Raw genomic sequence first — 15589 nt, forward strand, 5'->3', positions numbered from 1 at the left:
ATACTTAGGTCAAGTTGACCTAAGTATAAAAGGTGTAAGGGACACTGCATAGGTACCATTTGATGAATATACATCTATCCTTTCACCTTCTTCACCTTCTTCCTTGTCCTTCCATGGCTGCCAGCCATTTCTTCCTCCTCTTCTTGCCTTTCTCTCTCTACTCCTAGTCTTTCTCTCTCCTCATCACCCTCTTTTTCTCTCTTTCTCTCTCCTTTTTTGTAGTCTCTCCCTTCTCTCCTTCTCTCTCCTAGGTCTCCTTCATTACAGTTGGTATCAGATCTTAGTTTTTAGATCCTTCATTTCTCTCTCCTTCCTTTAGATTTAGTTCCTTTTTCAGTCTCAAGAAACCCTATTGTGCACAGGTACAGCATTGAAGAACCCCAACAGCCAAGATGTACCATAGAGATGTCAGCTTTCTTGGGAGTTTACACAAATATGGCAAGAAGCTTCACCGAATTTGGAGACCAAAAGAAAAAAAATGGCAGCTCGTTTTTCAACATTGAGAGAATTCTTCTCATTTTCAGACCTTCATGAGAGCTCCCATGGAGTACCAGCGTAGATCTCTCATTCCCTTCTAGATCTTAGTCTCCCACCACGGGCAGCATCACCAAGCCTACTCAAAATGCCCATAGTTTTTGACCTCAAATTCACTCATCCTTCCCCTTTGAAGATCGCATCTATGGTTGGAATCATGTCCCGTACGGCCTCATACATGTCCAGTATCTTGAAAAGCTTCTTTGGAGCTCTGCGGCATATCGCCATGGCCTCTGATGCCATACATTGTGGTATCACCTAGAACCAGTCGGCTGTGGGACACCAGAAGATTGTCTACCATCCACATGGGAAGTGATTTCATCATCTTCATCATCACTGAGGAAGTAGACTTTCCCAGCACTTCACGTGGAAGCACGTGTAAAGGGCTTCGAACAATGATTGATGTCTTTGCTTCACAGTTGGCTAGGTCAAGTGCAATCCCCATACTAGAGTTGCTAGAGCCAATGACAAGCACCTTCTTGCCTGAATAATCTTCTCCATTTCTGTACTGGCTAGAATGGATAACACTTCCCTTGAAGTCCTTAAGACCAGGGAGATCAGGGACGTTCATCTCAGCGTTCTTGCCTGTTGCAATGACCAGCCATCTGCCTTCATACTCCATCTTGTAGGTCTCAACATGTGGACCTAAGACCTCCGTCTTAACGCGCCATGTCTGGGAAGCCTCATCGAAGCCCGCCCACTCGACTCGTTGGTTGAACCTCGGCTGCAGTTTAAATTCCTTAGCATACTCCTCGAGGTAGTCGACGAATTGCTTTCTTGTTATGAAGGTGGGGCAAGACTTATCAAACGGCTTTAAAGGAAGCTCGCAGTACTCTTTTGCTATGTGCATTCTCAAGCATGGCCACAGCTGCTTGCTTGAAGAAACGAGGCATGCCATTTGAGATGCTCGAGTGAGGATGACTCAGAGACCTTCTTGCCTACCTGCCTGCCTTCTGTTGAGGTTGATCGATCTTGGCTTGTGGAAGTGTTGACGACCTTTGATCAGTCAAGGTTCATGTCAGATCTAGATTTCCAAACCATCAATGCAGAGTAGTGATAGAAAGCACGGAGGAGGCCAGTTAGAGTGAAAACGCAAGATTCGGGGGGGGGGGGGGGGGGCGGCCGATGCAAATCAGGTGAAGAGAATGCAAGGAACACGAAACAGAACACAGGTAGGCAGACTGGTTGTGAGACACAAGGAGACGTGCCATTACAGGAGGTAGAGGTGCGGAGGTTACATAGGGAGGCACTGCTGCAAACTGTCATATACCGGTCTGCCTCAGCAATGGTTGTGAGACACAAGGAGACATGCCATTACAGGAGGTAGAGGTGCGGAGGTTACATAGGGAGGCACTGCTGCAAACTGTCATATACCGGTCTGCCTCAGCAACGGTTGTGAGACACAAGGAGACGTGCCATTACAGGAGGCAGAGGTGCGGAGGTTACACAGGGAGGCACTGCTGCAAGCTGTCATATACTGGTCTGCCTCAGCAAACGACAGATGAGGTTGTCCATTCGGACAACGATGCAGAAGGTGATGAGGAGCATCTGCACTCCGAGGCCAATGATACTGCCAATGGTGATGAGAAAATATCTAAGCCTAAGAAACCCAAGAAGCCCAAAGTTACTGTCGCAGAGGTTGCAACCGCAATTGATGCATCAGACTTGGTAGCATTTCTGACACAGATATCAGAATCATCTGTCGAATTGCTCGATGTACAGCTTATGCATTTTGCTGATTACTTTGGAAGAGCTTTCAGTGCAGTCACACCCACTCAATTCGGTTGGAACAAAATTTTGAATGAATCATCAGTCTCCAAGGCTGTCAGCTACCACTCCTGAACATTCCTGAACCCGTTTGCAAAACTGCCTCAGACTGGCTTGCAGCAAGGCCTTTAGATGCCCTTGGAGATTTTGTCATTTGGGGATTGAATGATGTTTTGAGTGATGCTCAACCACAGCATGGTACTTAGAAGGGATCAAAAGGAGGTTCTGTTAATTCATCTTCCAAGACAAGGGTTGCCGTTCTTGTTGTTCTAGCTTTAGCTTTGTGTAAAAGACCTGAGGCACTGGTACAGAAGGCTACACTTCTGAGGACAAACCCACAGAGCCAAGGCCTCAAAGGAGCTACAATCAACAATGGGTGAGTTGAGGTGAGTGGCTGGAGAACTTCTCCATCCTGAATTTCGAGGATCTCTACAAGCACTATGAGCGTGTTCTATTCAGGGAGGAGGCCCAGCCACATAGCTTTTTGGCTGATGTGATGTCAAAAGTAATATACATTGTGACACCTAAGCAATGCCTTGAGGAGATTGATCACTTCTTTCTGAGCATTTCGGGAATTCCAGTGGTGAATAAGGACTTGAAATGCATTGGAGTGCTTTCCAAGAAGGACAGAGCCAAGGCCTCAAAGGGGCTACAATCAACAGTGAGTGAGCTGGCATGATCAAGATCGAATTCTTGTAGTTGAGCCATTAACACTTTCGGAGTGATCCACAGGCTCTTCAGGTTGTCACAGTGCTTTGAAAGTGAGGTGATACCAAACAGAAACAAAGTGACCAACATTCTTCAGAATTGATTGCTATTGCTTCAAATGCATCAAAGATCGTTAAAAGTTTTCAAATTCGCTTTATCAGACTGAAAAGGGTACTATTTACTCGGACCAGCTTGGAGACTTTTGCACATGTTCACAATTGCATTTTGTCTTAGTACAAGCAACTTCTTACATCCAAACCTAAGGGAAGAGATCTAGAAGTGAGCTATAATGTACTAGCTACAGGGGGCAAAGATACTTCAACGCTCTGTCATTTTGGAACATGCATTTATGGCCACATTTGAATGTGCAGTTGCCATGTCAAGATACATAGAAATTAGCTGCTGATTTTGAGAGGAAATTTCCAAGTCTGGAAATTCAACTGTGTTCAAAATGTCAGCTTGAGAAAGCCTTTGCTGCTGCCCACCATCCATCATCATTTTAGGGAGAAGCTTGCAAGTGGACAGATTGACAGGGCCTTCAGGAGACCAACATCTCCTTGTTTTCCTTGCAGGCTGGCTGGTGTTCAATCCATCATTTACATTTCCATTGCCCTTAGAAGTGGCAAAACCCCAAAGATGCAGATGAGGTCACTGTCAAATTCGTTGCCAAACTGGAAATGGGACCATTGTCTTCACTACTCCTAAGGAGGGAGTGCAGTTTTATGTGAAAGATGGGTACTTCTGTCCCACCATCAACAAGGCATCTGTGAAGAGGAGAGTCCATATATGTGGTTATAAGTGTGTGCAAGCACCATCAGCTTTCTTGGTGGCTACATAAAGGCTTGTAGGGTGATCAATCCTATCATCTTCAGAAAATGGCACCTTCAAATTCAGGCCATACACACTACTTGATGATGCATATACTATAGTTCGCTGTCTGCAGGTGCAACAGTTTTCAAGGGCTCAGTTACAACTTAACTTGGGGAGCTTGTTTGCTGCCACCAATGCTGTAGATTTGCAGATGTTAAGTGGAGAAAGCATTGGATGATAAGTCTGATTAACTTTTAACACACAGTGAATAGTGTGTTGTATAGAGTGAGCGACATACAATAGTAAACAGCAGTGTGCAGATCTGATTTTTAGCGGTAACACTAGGGATCTTTTGATGCTTTGATGTGGCAAACAATATAGGTCAGTTGCTGGTGCTAAGCTAAATCATATATGGGCAATTTTGATAACCAAAGTATTGTACAATATGACTTTGGGCAACACCTAGGCTATGTACCTTGTCATGAGGGCGGATCATACTCCAATGAATTTGATCAGTAGTATGGCTATCATGGGCAGCATGATTATGGCCATTATGGACAGCATGATTATGCTTAGAAGCACTCCTTTATGCAACAACATAGTTCTTATGCAAGTCATGATCATGGACATGTACATGGTAGCTCATACAACATTGGTCAGCAACAAGAATATGGAGATTCTTATGTAATGCAGGCGCAGCAAGCCAGTGATTATGACCAGCATCATGCCAATACCTATGCTCATGGACTTGCCACTCATCATATTTATGGTCAGCCTAGGATGCAAGGACACCATTGTAGTCATGTTGAACAATCATCATGCAATCTTGGGCATCATGTTTATGGGCAACAATATGGCCAAGGTTTTGGTAGTAGGCAACAGCAAATAGATGTATTTGGGCAGCAGTATGAACATTTTTGTGACATGCATTCTCATAGAGATTATGGACAGCATAACCAATGCTCTGGGATCAATTATCAAAGGAAGCATGCTTATGACGGTTATGTGTGTGATGCGCAACAGGGCTATTATCAACATATGCAGTATGGACAGCATGAATATCATTATGAGCAGCAACCACACTAGTATGACCATCCATATGGACAGCATGAGCATTATGGTCATGAGCATGGATAGCCATCTGCTGTACATGAGCAGCAAGATGACTATGAGCAGCATGTCAGGACTATTACTGAGCTGACCGATGGTGATGAGCATGTGTGTAAATTGCTATCGAAGGCTAAACGCATTAGACACCTTACTAGTGATACGATACGGGAATTGAATGTTGTGGGGTTATGCTATCAATGTGCTAAGCCGATATCTTGTAATCATCAAGCCACATGCAAGGCAAAGACTGCCAAAATACACTTGGTATTAGAGTATTATGATGCAAAGGATGGATAAGATCTTATTGAAGACCATTTTGGTATGGGTCCACAACAAGAACTTCAGTTCAAGAAAGAAGATCATGGGTAGCATGTGGATTTGGATGATCATGACCCCATGCGGGAGCCCCTTCAGTCCACAGACCTGCAGTTTGAATGCTTGGACATCACTAAGAATGCAGGGTCCATGAATATGCAGCACTTAGGGGCTGATGCAGTCCATGCAATGGTGACTTCAGCCTCATATGCTTCAGTCATACAGAGCATGGTGATGCCTGAGAGGCTTATGGAAGAGCTAGCGAATACCACCATGTTGATCATGCTTCCAGTTGTACTTGACTTTGACCTTATGGAAGCTGATCCAATGCATGGCAGCGATACCACTTTCCCTTTTGATCCGGGTGGCTATAGGCTGACCTTGACCCTCATAAACTAGTACTACTCTTGAATATTAGGCAATCTTTTACTGGGTCTATGCCAAGAACCCCTCAACACCCCCCCTCCCCCCCCCCCTCCCTCCCCCCCACCCTCCCCCCCCCCCCCCCCCCCCCCCCCCGGCACTATATTTTGCCACTTGTAATGCTGTACATAGTAGTACTCTGCAGCCCACTACTTGGCTATACCAATAAGTTCGATCTTTGTTTTTGAGGACAAAAACTTCATTTTGAATGGGGATGGATTGTAATGGAGTAGAAATACTTAGGTCAAGTTGACTTAAGTATAAAAGGTGTAAGGGACACTGCATAGGTACCATTTGATGAATATACATCTGTCCTTTCACCTTCTTCACCTTCTTCCCTGTCCTTCCATGGCTGCCAGCCATTTCTCTCTCCTCTTCTTGCCTTTCTCTCTCTACTCCTAGTCTTTCTCTCTCCTTGTCACCCTCTTTCTCTCTCGTTCTCTCTCCTCTTTGCAGTCTCTCCCTTCTCTCTCCTAGGTCTCCTTCATTACAAGAATGGCCTTAGATGGCTAAAAACACAACAGGTAAGCCCTAAAGGGATTGTTCATAGAATATACACTATTTTTATTGTACACCAAATCTCATAGCAATCTGAAAATTTTGTTTTGTCCTACTTCCAGTGCCTCCACATGTATTATCCAAGAGAGAGAGAGAGAGAGAGAGAGAGAGAGAGAGAGAGAGAGAGAGAGAGAGAGAGAGAGAGAGAGAGAGAGAGAGAGAGAGAGAGAGAGAGAGAGAGAGAGAGAGATCTCCTTACCAATTGCTTGTTTTCTTGAATCCTTACTCCTTCTCCTTCACTTCAACCTTCAAAACCAACCTCTCTCATTGGTGCCACTCTGATACCATGTCACAAATCCTGTGGTGGGGGGACTTGCTTGAGCTATTGTACTGAACACATACAGTACACACAAGAGAAAGCTCACTCAAGAATACAAAAAGGGAGATGGAGGCCAAAATGTTTTCCTGCTAGTTCTTTTCTTCTTCTTTCTCATAAAATATAATGTACATAAGACATATATAAGATATAATATAAAGGAAAGTGGCCTACTACATCAAACAGTACATAACTAACTATACTAATCGATTTTGGCGCTATAACTATGCTAGCTTTGTAGGCAGGTGTAACAAATCAAATGTAATAAGTGGTAAATTAGTATCCATGTGAGGATCATAATGACCATTGATGTGCTAAGTGAAGACGTGTGGACCCAGCTAACCAAGCGGTACATCACCAATGTCTACACATGTTGGGCTTTGGTATCTTAACAATCTAGGCTCAATGTCCTAGTTGTGCATTTGTCTTTTGTGTATTATCTCTTTCCCCCCCTCTAATACCAATTGAGAAGACCAAAGAAGAAAGATGAAGATGAAGGCTTTTCTAAAGATATTATCATGGTTCTTCTTCAATTTATTCATATAAAGAGGCTTCACACTTAAGTGTGGGAGGAATGATGACCTGAAAGTAATCATGTCAAGAAACCAGCCGATTGATTGAGTCCACCATGACAAAGAGTGCTCTCATTGGGGGAGACATCACCCACTCCTCAATCATGCATCCCAAATAACTCTACTTATTTGAGCAAGCAAGGTACTCACATTGTGAAACATGTCAAATCAATTTCCTTAATTAGCCCTTAAGACTTGGTTTGTTGAATGCCTTTTTAAATACAATATAAAAGTAACAAATCATTCCTTTCAAAATAGGTTCCTTTATTTTTATGATATTTACAATATCAATCTTGCTTGTAAGAGTGATAAGAGAAAAATAATCCAACATCAAGTTAACTATCTTGCCATGTTTGCTTGGGCCTTCCAATGCTAAACCACATTGGGCTTACACAAGGTTTCTTCCCTATCAAAGGACTGAGTACAAGAATATTACAGTGATTAGAACCCCACTAGTTTTGGCTCTGCCAAAAGGGAAACCTTCCTAGTATTGTGACATCCTACCTAAGAGATGGTCAATCATCTTATGCAATTTTTATTCTGAATCTAGGTGAGGAGTCCCAATGAGACCCTACAGGAGGTGTCTCACCCACCCTATTCTTGGTCGTTTACAACCAATACTTTCCAAAAGTCAATATTACTTTAATACTCAACTTCATAAACAATTCAACAATAACTAATTCCATGAATGGCATGAGTAACAAGCCATCTAAGATTTATGTTGTGGTAGTAGAGTTATATTCTCTTCTTTATTCATATTATACTAGGCTAGTATCATATATTTATTTACTTATTTTTGAGACTAAAAGGTAGAGCCCATGTGCTTTTGAAAGCACACAAGTGGAAGAAAGATCTCTAACAAATGGAGAGAGAGAGAGAGAGAGAGAGAGAGAGAGAGAGAGAGAGAGAGAGAGAGAGAGAGAGAGAGAGAGAGAGAGAGAGAGAGAGAGAGAGAGAGAGAGAGAGAGAGAGAGAGAGAGAGAGAGAGAGAGAGAGAGAGAGAGAGAGAGAGAGAGAGAGAGAGAGAGAGAGAGAGAGAGAGAGAGAGAGAGAGAGCTCCAATAGTCAAGATCTTGACAAGCTCAACAGACTTGTCCTCTACCACCTCTTGAATGAAGTGATAATGCACCTCAATGTGCTTAGTCTTCACATGGAAGATTGGATTACATGCCAACTGAATGGAACTCATAGAATCCAAATGTAGTGTAGGAGTAATAGCAATGCCAAGGTCTGCTTCAAGCAAAGGACCTAACATAGGGCCTTCTTATAAGTCTTAGTGGCTACAATATACTCTACCTCAATAGTAGATAAGGTCACATAATTCTACACCCTAGACATCTAAGAAATAGCACATCGAGCAAAAGTGATGACATACCCATAAGTGGACTTTCTACTATCTACATGTCTTGGCATAGTTGAAGTCAATGTAAGCCATGACTATAGTATCCTGGCCACCATAGTAAATATACATATTTGTAATGCCTTTTAGGTATCTTATGATACCCTTCATGGCATTCCAATGTCATATATCACTTGTATCCATATAACGTGCCAAAAATTTCACTACAAATGCTATGTTAGGACGAGTGGCTATCATGACATATATCAATCTACCCATTGTGGATGTATACGGAACATTGGTCATCTTGGCCCTCTTATAATTTGACTACAAAAAAATAGCATGACTAACCTTCACATAAAAAGGTAAAGACATCCAATAGGGTTACCATCCTATATATGGAGTCTCTTAAGTACCATGTATATGTACTCCTTCTGGGACAAGTGAAGAAATCATGGGCCTTCTTCGTGTATAAATCTACAAGAATATCCATATGAATGCATAAAAGTATCAAAATTATGATACCACTCCCTAGGTGCTTGTTTAAGCCCAAAAACACTCTTCTTCAATTTACACACTTGGTGTTCCCTGCCTTCCTCCACAAAGTCCTTAGACTACTGCATATAAATCTCATCATGCAAGTCCCCATGCAAGAAAGCTCTCTGCACATCCATCTAATAAAGATCCCAATCCAACTGAGCAACCAATGCCAAGATCAAGTGTAAGGTAGTCATCTTGACTACAAAAGAAAATACTTTGTCAGAGTCAACATCATGCCTCTACTTAAAACCCATCACAACCAATCTACCCTTATATGCTGGCTTAGGGTGACTAGGGATACTCTTAAGCTTGTACACCCACTTGCATGTTAATGTGCATTTCCCATTAGACAAGGAAACTAAGCCCCACATATGATTCTTGTATAGTGAATCATGCCTTAGCCTTCTCTTAAGAATGAGAATCACATTTGTGGATGGCCTCATCATAGGTAAGTAGCTCATCAGAGTTTGTCACCATGACATAATCCTAGAGGACTTAAGCAGAGCGAGTCAAAGTTAGCTATGAGGCCTATATGGCATATCCTCTTTTTCTAACAGCATGATCTCAAATAACATGTGAATCTTGGGCCACTACATCACCAACTATAGGTTGTATTGTAATATGAGGCTCCTCCTAAAAGATCACCATATGTACCTCAACCACTTGCTTAGGTTGCTTATGCATATTCTTCTCATGGAAAATCACATCATGGCTATGGATAACCTTCTAAGCCTACAAATCTCAAAGGCAATAGCCCATCTCACTTGCAACTCCATATCCACAAAAGATGCGTTTGATGGACTTCAGATCTAATTTATTACAATTTTCTTTGGGAATATGGCAAAGAACCTCACATACAAAGACCCAAAAATGAGCATATGATGGAGGTTTCCTAGATGATACCTCCTTTATAACTTGACAAATCAAGAGCAATGTACGGGGATCTATTATTGAGATGCACAGTAGTAATAATTGCTTCAACCCAAAAGTATTGTGGTTAGTATGCTTGACTAAGCATATTATAGTCCTTTTCTTGAATACTCTTACTCATACGCTCTACAATACCCATTTTGGGATGGGATGTAAGGGAGGGACAACTGGTACTTAATATCCCACTCATTACCAAACTATTTAAATGCCCTAGATACATATTCATCCCCATGGAAAAAACTTATGTATTCTAGCCTATACCCAAACTAGTTCTCAATAGGAGTAATAAAGCATTGAAATGTAGGTAGAAGATCTGGTTTCTACTTTAAGATAAGCCTAGACCTTACACAAATAATCATCAATAAATGTCACAAAGCACTTCAAGCCACCCAATGACTGGCAAGGCATGGGACCACATACATTGAAATGCATAAGAGCCAGAGGCTCACTAATGCACATAGAGCCAAACTTTTTGTGAGTGTCACATGTTTGCCTATCATAAAGACAATGATCACATGAATTAAAATGCGAGTGTAATCAAGAGACAAAAGACACTACAAATGAGAAAGTATATTCATTCCTTTCAAAGACATGTGTCCAAGGTGATGATACCATAAAGATACATGTGGTAAATTGGTCACAACCAATACATGGTCAAAAACCTAGATACAAACATAGGATAGAGGATGTCGACCTTGGCACCTCGAGAAAAAACAAGGTGAACGTGGGTAATCTTCCTTGTAGAATCACTAAAAGAAACATGATATCGTATATCATCAAACTATCCAACAACAGAGAGTAGGATTTTGGTAAAAGCCGATACATGATGTACATTATACAAAACAAAAGAGTTGCCTAAAGTAAACTATAGTCTAACATCCCCAATGCCTATGATATCCAATGCAGCATCTTTTTCCAGTCTCATAGAACCTATAATGCTGTGATAGGTATGAAACTAATCTTGATGCATGGTAACATGGCAAGAAGTTCCCAAATCAAGTAGCCAACACTAAGACTAAGTAGATGAAGCATCAGTCAAATGATTAGCATCAAGAGATAAAGCAGTTAAGATATAGTCATCATCAGACTCAGGTTGCACTACATTTATTTTTCCATCTTCTCGTTAGGCTTACTAGGGACAATGCTATAATCATCAGACTTTGCATTGTCCTACACTTTTTCTTGTCTTTTGCATTGTGCATGTCATTGCGTATTTTATGGCATTATGGCCTAATATGTACTTGCCACCCACAATAATGACATGTCAAAGAGGACTTACATTGAGGGGACTTACTATGAGATTGCGCCGATGAGACATAGACTTTCCCCTATTGGGCAGTGAGACTCTACCATGGTTATTGTTACCATTACCATCATTTCTACCTCTAATAGTCATTTCTACCTCTAATAGTCAATGCATGAGAATTGTGGCCTCTAATGGTTATTGTTACAATTACCATCATTTCTACTTCTAATAGTCAATGCGTGAGAAGTGTGGCATGCATCAATGTTCTTGCTATTTACCTCTTCTGTCAATATAGCACTCTCTACATCATTATGTTTAAAATCACCATCAGGGGGATGAGTACTCATAATAGTACAAAAGGTGTCCCATGACTCAAGTAGTGTACCAACCAAGAATAAAGACTTGATATTATTTTCAAACTGAATTCCCTGCAATACAAGCTAGCTAAAAATAGAATGAAACTCATTCAAATGAGTAGATGCGGTCATACCCTCCTTCACACAAAGGTCCACAAGCTTCTTCAACCAGTACAACTGAGATATAAGACTTTGCTTGTCATAAAGATCACATAGGTTTTTCCATAATGCATAAGCACCACCCTCAGTGTCAATGACAATAAAGTACACCTACTTTCATAATGACAAATGATAGTGGACTTGCATAGCTCATCAAGTTCGTTTTGATCCTGTGCATCATAAAGCTCAAGCTTTATGCGCTCTAACTTCAATGGCTTAACCTATCTCTTTTGCACCAAGACTTGCCCTATTTGTGTCTTCTAGTATTGTAAGTTATTGCCATCAAGCTTTTCAATATTGAAAATAGTATCATCGACTGCTAAACCTGCCATAATGACAGCAAATGCGTGCAAATGACAAGAGTACATGTTGTTTAAAGTTAGCAAAATAGCCCCAAACTGATCCAAAAGGGGAGGCAAAAAGGCAGGAATAAATGAGACTAGAGATATCCATAAACTATAAGCAAAAGAGTACCAAAGAAAACTATCTACTCTCCAAAGAATGTAGAAAACTGTAATTATAGCAATGTTGAGATAAAGATAGCAGTATATGTCAAACAAACTATGGGCAAATAGCCAAGAAAGCAAGCTTCCACTGCCAAGGATATCCAGGTAGCAATTTGGATACAAAGAATGCAACTAGTTGTGATTGATCATAGACCACTGGTACCAAAGATTGTCATCACAAACTCAAAGTATTTGTAAACCATTCATCCCATAAGCATATATATCATGCATGTAGAACATCTCAATAGCAATTGCAGAGATCGATCAAATGCACAATAGACTAAGAAAAGAGTAATGTGCTTAGTATATAACCAATATGCATGTATACATCACTAACAAATTGATGATAGAGATAAGTGCCATTGTCCAAAGTATATGAAATCAAATCAGCCCACAAGTAGAGGTAATTGTGTCAATAGCATACAAGAGAGCATATACATGAATCAAGTGTCCCACTGTCTCAAAGAACCAAGCTCTGCCAATTTAATACAAGTGTCTCCCACTGAAATCAAATCCATAATGTAAATTGAGCAAGCAAAGCTCAAGACATATACATAAAAGCATTTGGAAAGCCCAGGTGCTATATCATGAGCGAAGATCAAATATAATCCACTCTCACAAATCAACACTAGAGAAGAAGGAGCACTAGACTAAGTTTGTGGCTTGGTGCTAGCTTCTAGAAAACGTGAAATCTCGCTATAAGAATTGAGTAGCTACCTTTTAAAAATGGAAAGGACAGTGATATTTGGAGATACTTTCCCCAACACCACCATCCATCCACCCAAAAAATCAAGTACCAATAACATATATTAAAGCATCAAGACTCTTATCCTCTTGATAATCTCCACTTAAGCTTCTATGAAAAAGAAAATACAAGATACCCAACAAGGCCATTCTTACCAAAGATAAAATTTTCCTCCCGTAGATGCATCTAACACGTACATAATCACACTCATTCTCATCCTTGCATCATATGAAGACAATATCTTGGCTTCTAAACACGTAGCCCAATCGATGTGGACTAACCATCATGGCTCTTTCATTTGGAATAGCACGTGCAAGTAGTATATATGCTCATCAACTTGATAATAAAGGCCAGAAATTGGTATAGCTTCCCATCTTCTTAAAAATTTTGATTGTTGCATTCAACATGAGGATGATGATAATAGCTCCTTAAGTTGATAATGAAGAACATGTGGTGCTTATCACGATGCTCTCGACTATTCTCTTCACATACCTCTAGATCAAGCTGTTCCACTTTCTTTATTTGTTGCATTGTTGAATCATTAGAATAGCCACTTCCAAACTAAAAAAAAAAACACTCCATTAAGCTTGACAAAGTTGTAGCTAGCATCATCTTGCCATGAGTTGTAGTAGATTAAGTTTTCCCTTTCGCAAAGACAGCCCTCACAAGGTCCCATGCTGCATCCCAGTAGTGCCTTCATCCAAGACATTGACTATAGCTTCCACTAATACCCAGGCTAGCCATAAAAAACAAACCTATTATTGTTTAAAATCTACATTGTAGCCTATGGCAAGTGACATAGGTTTCGCAAAATTACAACAAGTCTTCAAATATTCTTTGCATTGTGTCTCCATAATCATGTGGAATACTAATCAATAGACATGCTACTATCCAACTTGCAAACAAGCCTGGCTTCTAAACAATGACCATCTTTCCTCATGATTGCCATCTCACCCCCTAGACAACCTCTTCGTGATCTTCTATTCTTTTCCCAACATGATCATGAATTGTCACATGCTTTTATATCCTCATCCAATAAAAAACAATCTCTTTTTTTCCAACCTTCGTCTAAAGCTTTTTAATAAGATTTTTGTTTTAATTGATGCTTTTTGTACCCTTCAAAAACTTTTTTGTGAAAAATAATACGACCCTTATTACACACATTTTTACCACTCATTTAAGAGTTAATAAACCTTGCACATTTTCTTCCTTAGAGTTCTTCCTTGTGTTTGTGACTTTATAACATTTGCGTATATCCTCATTCTAGGACGTGTCAATATATCCAACATTCACTATAGTCTGTCTAGTGTCCACCATAGTCTAAAATACATCTTGTGATCACAAAAACTCTCAAGCCATAGCATTGTAACCTTGAACTATTCATTTAGGGAAGATTTCCAACATGTTTAAGCCGAATCAAGTTTTCACAAAAATTCTTGACATTGCATCGTAAATACATCCGAGAGCCTAAATGTCAAATGAAGCTTTAATACCCATAAGTGAGTAAGCACAAAAGCTCAAAGCAATTGATCAAAGCCCACTACATCAAACGTAGCTCAAATCCAAGTACCAAAGCATGTCATAATGATATCTGGGATCATATATCAATGCTAGCCATCACCATAGACATGTAGCATACCCGAAATACCATGTATGCATAATAAGCCTTTAAATCATGAAACTCACTATTGTATGCTTGTTTCCCAAACTATTATTACAGTAATAAACACTTCAATGATTGAGCTAATCAAGATCTAACTGGCCCAAAAGCGTTTCCAAAACATCAATGCATCATTTGGGTATTGTAAACATTCCCCACAAGCATTATTAGAGCAAAAACCTATCAAATTCTTGCTATCCAAACCAAATCATATTTTGTCATATGTAAAATAGATAACTAAACATTACAAAGAACCAATCTATGAGTGCTTAGATTTGTAGCTGTCATCGTGGTCTTGTTTATAGCTATAGAACACCTGAATTTGATATTGTATGCAAGAGTTATGGCCAAAATATGAAAGTACTGTCAAGCTGACATAGCTATCCATGACAAGCTAGGAGCAAGATGAAATGGATTCTTGTCAGCTCAATAAGTACTCAATGAGGCTAACTAAGCCCTAGGAAGCTTCCAACTAGCCACGAGTAAGCTAGAATAAGTCGGAAGAAGGGAAGACTCAATGCATATCTAGGGAGGAAGAAAAAAATGACTACCATGAAACCTTGACCTGTAGCTTCTTCACAATCTGAAGAAAATGATCAATGAAGCTCCTCGAGTCCAAGCAAGGAGTACTCCACACACACATGATTGCTCAACTCATTATCCAACCACAAGTGTACTTTTATACTATTGGCTCAATAAGTCTTCAATGCATGTATTATCAACACAATTGGCCATCTAATTCTCCTTTCAGCTCTAGGAGTCTTCTCCAACCATGAAACCACTCCATTTCCATCACAAGGCTCATCAGGCACAACATCAACATAAGACATACATGACATCCACACCAACTCACTTTACCACTTCATTTCTCTCCAACTCAACATTTCACCCATTGGTCTTATTAGCATAGGAATCAACACATGGTCCCAATTTGTTTAGGTTTACTGGGCCAAATGAACACTACCCCACTTCTGCTCCAACACTCTCCACTCTAA

At 40.4% G+C, this 15589-nt stretch overlaps 2 pseudogenes; one reads left to right on the forward strand and one right to left on the reverse strand.

The window, feature by feature from the left end:
- Positions 1 to 406: 406 nt before the first annotated feature.
- On the reverse strand, positions 407 to 1432 carry LOC148015950 (putative indole-3-pyruvate monooxygenase YUCCA8 pseudogene; annotated as a pseudogene).
- LOC148015951 (uncharacterized) lies at positions 891 to 5624 on the forward strand (annotated as a pseudogene).
- The last annotated feature ends 9965 nt before the right edge of the window (positions 5625 to 15589 follow it).

This window comes from Lygodium microphyllum, chromosome 23 (assembly GCF_053477565.2).
Source record: "Lygodium microphyllum isolate KBCC chromosome 23, Lygodium_microphyllum_v1.1.10, whole genome shotgun sequence".
Lineage (NCBI taxonomy): Eukaryota > Viridiplantae > Streptophyta > Polypodiopsida > Schizaeales > Lygodiaceae > Lygodium > Lygodium microphyllum.